At 39.0% G+C, this 10,439-nt stretch overlaps 1 long non-coding RNA gene across 1 annotated transcript; it reads left to right on the plus strand.

The window, feature by feature from the left end:
* The first annotated feature begins 463 nt into the window (after positions 1–463).
* LOC117093801 lies at positions 464–9,367 on the plus strand. The gene is made up of 3 exons (XR_004441243.1): positions 464–766; positions 1,450–1,494; positions 9,289–9,367. It is a non-coding gene; the product is annotated as an uncharacterized LOC117093801 (long non-coding RNA).
* Positions 9,368–10,439: the final 1,072 nt, after the last annotated feature.

The following is a 10,439-nucleotide window of genomic DNA, read 5'->3' on the forward strand; positions in this document are numbered from 1 at the left end:
ATGTGTGCTTGAACACAACCAAAGCCCCATATCACCTGGCTACCCCTTCCTGATGATTGGGCCCCAACGTCTTCTTAAGCCTCTCCTCTCATTCATTATGTGCTCTAGTCTCACTGAACGTCTGGCTCTTTCCTGGGATGTATTCTAGCTTATGCTCTCTCTTCATTGGTGGCCCTTTCTTCCTGCAATTGGCCTAGCTCACGTTCACCACTCCTTTAGGCATTAATTCATACCTCACCTTCTTATGGAAGTTGTCCTGATCACCCTGTCTGGTTGGGTGCACTTTGCCCATGCTTCCATGTCACCACATATTCATGCCATGCCTTATACTCATCTGTTTACTTGTCTGAACTCCCCAGAGGTTGTGGCTTCTAGAAGTTAGGGATTATATTTCAGTCTTGGTATCTCTAACACAGTGTCTTATTTAGTGCTTATTTATCCACAGGAATTAAAAGACATTCAGCAAATAATTACACCACACGTACCCACAAGCCAGATACCATGATGGTCTTATTCATATTTTTACACCCAGAAATTATCTACTTTTAAGATTCACTAGGAGACACAAGCAAGTAATGCCATACCAAAAAGAGAAAAGGCTAGAAGTTGGTATGAGGATTGGGGGAGAATGTGCCACAGACAAGCATGAGAAGATGCAAACAACCATGCTGTAAAGTCTTCATTTGAAGAAATCATTGTGATACTTTCTGCCACCAATTATCTTTCCTCTTCCAATTAATGAGTGAAAGGTCATCTATGGAGCCAGGTTTGTACCCCATTCCACTTCAGTATAATCCTTCCTCCTTCTACCACCAGGAGCAGGGTGGTTATCAGAGACCTCAAACTTCTCTTCTGTATCCTTACAAGGAGAAATTCATCCAAACACTGCTTCCACCCCCAGCCATGAGCCAGGCCATTAAAGCACAAGATACAACTCCCCCGGGTTGACCAGCCCCTCAGAAATCCCTGGCCTCCTTGAGCCTGAAAGCCTCGGGGTTTCTGGCCCTGTCAAGGGTAATTAGGGACTCCTGTACAAATGAAGCCTGTAGTCTATCAAAATGTGTAGACATATGTGGTTGGCAGTGAGTGTGGCTATGGCTTAGCAAGTACTGGAGTCTCATTATGGAGACACATGATCCTTGTCTGCTTTTCTAGGAGAAAACCAGACCCTTTCTTTTTTCTCCCCTTTCCCCTATGTTTCCAATCGGTCTGCAGCCCTGAGATTGCTCATAGGGAGAGAAAGGTGAAAGTATATAAAAACCTGATTTTGTTAGATGCAGAATTGTATGTCCAGTTAATGTTTAAAACTTTTAAGGCTTTGGTCTCAGAGACCTAGGCTGGAAGCAGGAGACATTTATTCAGGTCCTCTTTACACATAAACATGTTTCAGCTCATTCCCCTACTCTATAAAGAACACAAGTTGGTTCTTAACCTTTTCTCTCATCGCAGATCCCTTTGGAAATCTATAGAAAGTCATGGATCCTCAGGAAGTGAGTAAGTGCAACTTACGTCTTAGCCACATTAAAGCTTGGTTTTTATCTCACTATTCCTTTACAGTATAATCACTGGGGACATTTTCCCCCTGTACCCAGACATAAATCCTAACAGATTCCTTCACACCTAAATATTATGTCTGTAGTCACTTTATGTTAAAGCGTAGGTTTCATTTAGAAGTCAGAATATCTAAGAAATTAACCTGAACTCCAAACTTTATTTGTAGTGTGTTCTTTCTCAGTTTGGGCCTGCTTGTGTGAAAGGTTCAAAAAGGGAAGGAGGGAGTCAGATGCAGTGGCTCATGCCTGTAATCCCAGCAATTTGGGAGGCCAAGGCAGGCGGATCACAAGGTCATGAGTTCAAGACCATCTGGCTAACACGGTGAAACCCCATCTCTACTAAAAATACAAAAAAAAAAAATTAGCCAGGCATGGTGGCATGCACCTGTGGTCCCAGCTACTCGGGAGGCTGAGGAAGGAGAATGACATGAACCTGGGAGACGGAGCTTGTAGTGAGCTGAGATTGTGCCACTGCACTGCAGTCTGGGTGACAAAAAAAAAAAAGGGAAGGAGGGAAGTAAGGTGATAGAAAAGTCCTTCTGGAGCTGATCTTATGTTCTAATTGTGGCAGATGTTTCGAGTTGAGTCCTTTCCTTGTCCTTGGGGCTTTGGAGCTTCTTACTGAGCACCACCTGAGCCTACAGTATTTGTGATGTGGACCATGCACCATTCTCTTTACATGGCTTCTTGGCGCCTCTTCTTAAGGTTTAGATTTTAGATCCTGGCTCTCAAATTTTCTAGACCTGTGGCAGAAGCTCTTGGGCAGGTGATATGGTTTGGCTGTATCCCCAACCAAATTTCACTTTGAATTGTAATAATGCACACATGTCAAGGGCAGGGCCAGGTGGAAATAATTGAATCATGGGTGAGGTTCCCCCAATACTGTTCTCGTGGTAGTGAATAAGGCTGAGATCTGATGGTTTTATAAGTGGGAGTTACCCTGCACAAACTCTTACCTGCCATCATGTAAGATGAGGCTTTGCTTCTCCTTTGCCTTCCACCATGATTGTGAGGCTTACTCCAACTATGTGGAAACAAGTCTATTAAACCTTTCCTTTATGAATTACCCAGCCTTGGGTGTGTCTTTATTAGCAGCATGAGAACAGACTAATATAGCAGGTTTCATACCACCTTTGAGCATCAGTCTCCCTCCTACTTCTGGCCCCAGGAAATACTCCCATATCTCTAGTCTCAACAGAGTCTGGGGGGTGCAGATTGACCTTAGAGCAGTCTCTGTCCCTGTGCCACAGGAAGCTTCAGCTTTCCCAGGAGTGAGACCCACATTAGTCTTATGTCTCCCCCCACCATCTTTCAATGGTACTATGGAAGCTCCCTTGACATTAGGCTGAAAGTGAAGAAATTAGCATCCACCCTAACACTTCTGGATGGAGGTGGAAATCTCCCAGACAATACTTGCTATCTTCATACATCCTTTGTTTTCTCTACATTCTTATCCTTTCTTATGCTCTTGATCTGCCCGGATCCCAAGAGTCTTGGATCTGGTTCTCTGAATTTCTTTTGGTACCTGTTATCTGAACTGTGGGATTACAAAGGACATGAAAGAGACTATCATGGTGGTGTTTCAATAAAAAAAAGTCCCAACATCCTAAACAATATATACATACTTTTCATATGGTTTCAGGCTTTAAGTCTTGCCCTGAATAGAAGCCAGGGCAAGAGTGCTTAGGTTAGATCATTGATTCAGTTTTCATTAAGTTCCTGCTACATCCCTACATCCTATATTAGTTGGACATCAATCCAATAGGGATACAGGGGGTAAATATGTCTGAGCCCTTACCTTTTAAAATATGTAAACTAGTTATCAGAATACTTTGTGATAAATGCTATAATGGAATAGGGAGGTGTGGGGGAAAGCATTGGTGTCAATTAAGGAAATAAGGAAAAGTCCCAGAAGAAATGATACTTTAAAGGAGACCCAAGGTAGAAAAAATGGGGTAGAGGTGGTTGAGGGCATCCCAAAGGAAAGGATCACCACACATAAAGGTGGATAATTGTAACAGGATGGAGAAAGCAGTTCTCACAGGGGCACCTGATGGAAGATGAGTTTAGAAAAGGTAGCAGGGGTGTGGGGCCTTGATTGCCTCACTCAGGAGGTCCTCTAAGCATTCTTCCAAGTCTCCACGTTGCTCATCAGAATTAACTTCAGATCTGTGAAATAGGCAGGAAGCCATGGTGGAGCATCTTTAGTAACTGAGGCATGAGATTATGATAGCCTGGATGAAAGTTGGGGAGCAATGGTGGAAGAGGTAGAATTAGTAAAACTTGAATGTGGCAGAAGGGAGAGGAAAAGTCTAATATGATTAAGGTTCATGGCTTAGGAAATAGAGTGGCTATTTTCAGAGGGAAAAATAACATAGGTGGAAGCAGAGCAAGATGGTGAAATAGAAAGTTCCACCAATCATCTCTTACCCCGCAAGGATACCAAGTTAACAGCTATCTACACAGAAAAAGACATCTTTATAAAGAACCAAAAGAGTCAGCTGAGCCCTCTGAGTACCTGGTTTTAACTTCATATTGCTGAAAGAGGCACTCAAGAATTGGAGAAACTGTCCTAAATCACCATCACCACCTCTCCCCTAGCCCCAGAAACACCTATGTGGTGTGGAGTGTCTGAGTGCTGAGGGAGGGAGAACACAGCAATTGTGAGGCAATGAACTCAGTGATGTTTTGTTAGAGCAGAAAGGAAACCTGAACCAAACTCAGCTGATCCACACTCACGAAGGGAGCATTTAAACCACCTCTAGCCAGAGGAGAATCCCCAATCCCAGCAGTCTGAACTTGACTTCCCACAAACCTTACCACCAAGGGCCTAAGCCATCTTGGTCTCCAAGTAAACTTGAAAGGCAGTCTAGGCCATAATGACTGCAACCTGTAGGCAAGTAGTAGAGCTGAACTAGGCCCAGAGACAGTGTTCTCTGGGGTACGCCACCTACTGAGACACCAGCTGGGGCAGCAAAGAGAGTGCTAGCATCACCCCTCCCCTAATCCCAGGCTGTACAGCTCACAGCTCCAAAAGAGACCTCTTCCTTCCACTTAAGAAGAATGGGGAGGACTTTGTCTTGTACCTTGGATACCAGCTCAGCCACAGAAGGATAGGGCACCAAGTCAAGAGGCCCCCTTTCTAGGTCTTAGTCCCCCAGACAACATTTCTAGAGGGACACCCTGGGCCAGAAGAGAACCTTGAAGGAAATAACAGTCCTGCCAGCATTCATTACCAGCTAAAGTGCTGAAGGAAATACCTTTTACCCTAGAATAGTACATCAAACAAAAATATTCTTCAAACATGGAGAAATAAAAACCTTCCCAGACTAATAAAACCTAAGGTATTTCATCAATACCAGACCCATCCTATAAGAAATGCTAAAGGGAATACTTCAGTCAGAAAGAAAAAGACATTAATAAACAGTAAATAATCATCTGAAGGTACAAAACTTACTGGTAATAGTAAGTACACAGAAAAACACTATTATAAACACTAACTGTATAAACTACTCTTATGCTAAGTAGAAACACTAATCAAAAATAATAATGACAACAGTACAATAAGATACAAATAAAAACAAGTTAAAGTGAGGGGACAAACTTAAGATTTTTAGTTCTCTTTGCCTGCATGTTTATGCAAGCCTTGTGGTGACCTCAAACCAAAAAACATGCAACAAATACACAAAAAATAAGGAAGAAGCTAAATTATATCAGAGAAAAATCATCTTCACTAGAGGAAGACAGGAAAGAAAGAAATACCATAGAACAATCAGAAAATACCAAAATGACAGGACTAAGTCTTTATCAACAATATTGAATGTAAGTGAACTAAACTCTCCAATCAAGAGACATAGACTGGCTAAATGGATGAAAAAACAAGACCCATTGATCTGTTGCCTACAAGAAACACACTTCACCTATAAAGACACATATAGGCTGAAAATAAAAAAATTATTTCGTGCCAATGGAAACAAAACCAGGAGTCACTATACTTACATCAAACAAAATAGATTTGAAGACAAACTATAAGAAGAGAAAAAGAAGGTCACTATATAATGATAAAGGGGTCAATTCAGCAAGAGGATATAGCAATTTTAAATATATATGCACTTAAAATAATGGGAGTACCTAGATATAAGGGAAATGTTAGAACTAGAGAGATAGACCTTAATACAGTAATAGTTGGAGACTTCAACACCCTACTTTCAGCATTAGACAGATATTCCAGACAGAAAATCAAAGACTTAATCCGCATTATGTTGCAAATGGATCTGATATTTACAAAACATTTCATCCAAGAGCTGCAAAGCACACATTCATTTCCTCAGCACATAGATCATTCTCAGTGATAGACTATGTTAGGTCACAAAACAAGTAACAAAACCTTCAGAAAATCGAAATATCAAGCACCTTATCTGACCACAAGGAAATAAAACTGAAAACAAGAGGAATTTGGGAAACTATACAAATACATAGAAATTAAACAATGTTTCTCATGATGAGTGGGTCAATGAAGAAGTTAAAGAAACTGAAAACCTTCCTGAAACAAATAACAAACAACACACCAAAACCTGTGGGATATAGCAAAAGCAGTAATCAGAGGGAAGTTTATAGCTGTAAGTCCCTACATCTAAATGAGGAAAAACTTTAAATGATACATCCTGAATGAGAAAAGCAAGAGCAAACAAAATCCAAAATTAGAAGAAATAACTAGAGCAGAAATAAGTGAAAAAAATATAAAAGATCAATAAAACAGAAAGTTGGTTTTCTGAGAAGTTAAAAATGAACCTTTAGCTAGAGTAAGAAAAAAAAGATCCAAATAAATAAAATCAGAAATGAAAAAGGAGACATTACAACCAATACTACAGAAATTCAAAGGATCATTAGTAACTGCCATGAGCAACTATCTGCCAATAAACTGGAAAATCTGAAAGAAATTGATGAATTCCTAGATACATATGACCTACCAAGATTGAACCAGGAAGAAATTCAAAACCTGAATAGACTAACAAGTAACAAGATCAAAGCCATAATAAAACGTCTTTAAGTAAAAAAAAAAAAAAAAAAAAGCCCAGGACCTGATGGCTTATTACTGAATTCTACCAAACATTTAAATAACTAATATCAATTCTACTCAAATTATTCCAAGAAATAGAGAAGGGAATACTTCCAAACTCATTCCATGAGGCTAGTGTGCCAAAACCAGAGAAACACACATCAGAAGAAAACTACAGGCCAATATCTCATGAATATTGATGCAAAAATCCTAAAAAATATATTAGCAAACAAATTCAACAATACATTAGAAAGACCATTCATCATGACCATGTGAGATTTATCTCTGGGATGCAAGATGGTTTAAGATATGCAAAATAAAAGATGATATATCAACAGAAAGTGATAAAAAAAACCATATGATCTTTCCAGTTGATGTGGAAAAAGCATTTGACAAGATTTAACAACGCTTCATAATAAAAACCCTAAAGAAACTGGATATAGGAGGAACATACCTCAACATAATAAGAGTCATATGACAGACCCACAGCTAGTATCATACTGAATGGGGAAAAACTGAAAGTCTTTTCTCTAAAATCTGGAACACAACAAGGATGTCCACTGTCACCACTGTTATTCAACATATTCCTAGAAGTCCTAGCTAGAGCAATCAGACAAGAGAAAGGCATAAAGGACATCGAAATTGGAAAGGAAAAAGTCAAATTATCATTGTTTGCTGATGAAAAACCTAAAGACTTCACAAGAAAACTTATTACTGAAATCTGGTAAAGTTGCAAGATGTAGAATCCCACATACAAAAATCAGTAGCATTTTTATATGCCAACAGTGAACAACATAAAAAAAATTTGAAAAGCAATTGCATTATAGCCACTCATAAGATTAAATACCTGGAAATTCTTAACCAAATAAGTGAAAAATCTGTATAATGAAAACTATAAAACACCAATGAAGAAAATTTAAAGAGGGCACACACAAAAAAGTAGAAAAATACTCTGTTCATGGATTGCAAGAATCAATATTGTTAAAATGTCCATTCTTCCCAAAGCAATCTACAGATTCAATGCAATCCCTATCAAAATACCAATGACATTCTTCATGAAAAAAGAAAAAAAATCCTAAGATTTATATGGAATCACAAAAGACCCAGAATAGCCAAAGCTATCCTAAGCAAAAAGGACAAAACTAGAGGAACCACATTACTTGACTTCAAAATTATACCACAGAGCTTTAGTAAACAAAACAGCATGGTAGTGGCATAAAAACAGACACAGACCAATAGATCAGAATAGAGAGCCCAGAAACAATTCTACACACCTATGGTAAACTCATTTTTGAGAAAGGTGCCAAGAATACATGCTAGGGAAAAGAGTCTCTTCAATAAATGGTGCTGGGAAAACTGGATATTCACGTGCAAAAGAATGGAACTACACCCCTATCTCTCACCATATACAAAAAATCAAATCAAAATGAGTTACATACTTAAATTGAAGCCTTCAGACTATGAAACTACTACAGACTATGAAAACATTGGGGGACAATCTCCAGGACATCGATCAGGGCAAAGACTTCTTGAGCACTAACCCACAAGCACAGACAACCAAAGCAAACATGGACAAATGGGATCACATTAAATTAAAAAGCTTCTGCATAGCAAATTATACAATCAAAGGGAAGAGACAACCCACAGAATGAGAATATACTTGCAAACTACTCCTCTGACAAGAAGATTAATAACCAGAATATATAAGGAACTCAACTTCTAGAAAAAAAGCTAAACTGATCAAAAGATGGGCAAAAGATTTGAATTAGACATTTCTCAAGACAAATGTCAAACAGGCATAGGAAAAGGTGCTCAACATCATTGATTAGAGAAATGTAAATGAAAACTATGAGATGTCATCTCACCCCAGTTAAAATGGCTTATATCCAAAAGAAAGGCAATAACAAATGCTGGTGAGGTTGTGTAGAAAAGGGAATACTTGTACACTGTTAGTAGGAATGTAAATTAATACAACTACTATGGAAAGCAGTTTGGAGGTTCCTCAAAAAACTAAAAGTTTAACTATCATATGATCTAGCCATCTCACTGCTGGTTATATACCCAAAAGAAAGGAAATCAGTATAGAGTATAGATGAGAAGCTATGAGCATTGGTCAGAGGAGCAATATCAAGAATTAGCTTCAAAGAGTAAACCCATTGTAAGAATAGGAATTGAATTAAAGTGTTGGGACTGACATGCCAGCCTGAGGTCCCTGACCAGACCAGCCAACTACGGTTCCTATGCCTATCAAATCTCTCTCAATGATCTTTGTGTACTAGAAAGAAAAAAAAGACTTTCATTTGGTTTCTATCCATCACACCTCTACTCCTGCCCACAAATAATTCTTGATGCATCCCTCTCAGTTGTCTATCCTGCCTTACTTCTGATGGCAGGGGCACCTGCTTCTGGATTCTGCCCTTTGCTTTATAGTGAGCTCTCTGACTGCTATGTTTTATTTCAATATTGAGTGTATCTGATGTTTACTAAAATACTGCTTGGTGAGTGGTAAAAATAAAGAAGCACTGTCGATGCTTTTTGATGCACACAAACATTAGGAAAAGTTAAATGTCTGTATGATTCTATGAAGTTTCAAGAGATTCTTTGAATACTCTTCACTTATTGAAACTGTTGGTAGTGAAAAAACAAACAAAAAAAAAAACTTATTTTTTTTTCCAGTCTTTGGAAGAGGCTGTGACTCAGTCATTGTAGAGTTACTCTGAGAACCAAGCAGTTCATCAATTTCGGGATATTGAGGACAAGTCAGAGGTAAGAGCCAAAAAAAGAGGTAAACACTGAAAATACTACCTAGGAGGCAAAACGAGTGACCAAGGATGTGAAACCAAGGCCAGTTGTCAAGGGTCAGTGCTTACAGGTCATATCCTAAGTCAGGAGGCATTCTATCATAGTCCAAATATGAAACCTCAAGGCAGTAAGGACTTGGCTGATATTAGGGTCACCAGATGCCAAGGTGGCTAAGAGTTGTAACAAAAGTTAAGTTATGGACAAAAGTTAACTTAAGAATATTAATGTGGAGCACTTTAGAATAGTGTCAAGTGTAAGACGTGAGTATCTGATGAATTTCTCCCAAGCTCCAGAATCACACATACAGCCAGTCTCAATAGCTCCCCTTTATTGTCTACCACCTCATACATGGCCAAACCCAGAGCCATAGGCATAAACGGAGGGAAACGTATTGTCTACCACCTCATACATGGCCAAACCCAGAGCCATAGGCATAAACGGAGGGAAACGTACTGCTGCATCAGTGATGGGTCTGAGCTATGTGTTTATTAGCTTGTTTGAGCCTTCCAGTTCCGCCCACGTTTGATCTTTAATGTACCATTTCAATATTTTGATGGAGTGTTGCTGGGCCCATCTGACCTTATGACTTGGTGGGTCTGGCAGGATTCAGCTCGTGATGGGGAGCGTGGGGGTACTATAACATTCAATTTGGTGGTAGTTGAGGGCAGTTTGAAGGACTAACTGGTGATAGTACAAAAATACCCACTCTCTCCTTCTGTTTCTACTTCTATCAAAGAAAACCTTTTTCAAGATATGAAATAGTTACGAGGGCATAAACGAAGTTAGGAGAAAAGATCAACTAGATTATAAACTATAAAGTTATTTCTACTTTTTCTAGGCTCAGAAGAGCACATCTGAAAGTAACTTAAAAACTTATAGGTTTGACATAAGAATACTTCTGTTAATCAGAGAAAGAATAGGATGCAAGAGTAGAAAATATGCAACTTTTGTAAAAGGAGAAGGTAGAGTTTTGAAAGTTATAGATCAGTGAGCTTAATGTCAACTAGTAAATTCTAGAAAAGATT

Source organism: Trachypithecus francoisi, unplaced genomic scaffold, assembly GCF_009764315.1.
Source record: "Trachypithecus francoisi isolate TF-2019V2 unplaced genomic scaffold, Tfra_2.0 Lachesis_group12, whole genome shotgun sequence".
NCBI classification, from domain to species: Eukaryota; Metazoa; Chordata; class Mammalia; order Primates; family Cercopithecidae; genus Trachypithecus; species Trachypithecus francoisi.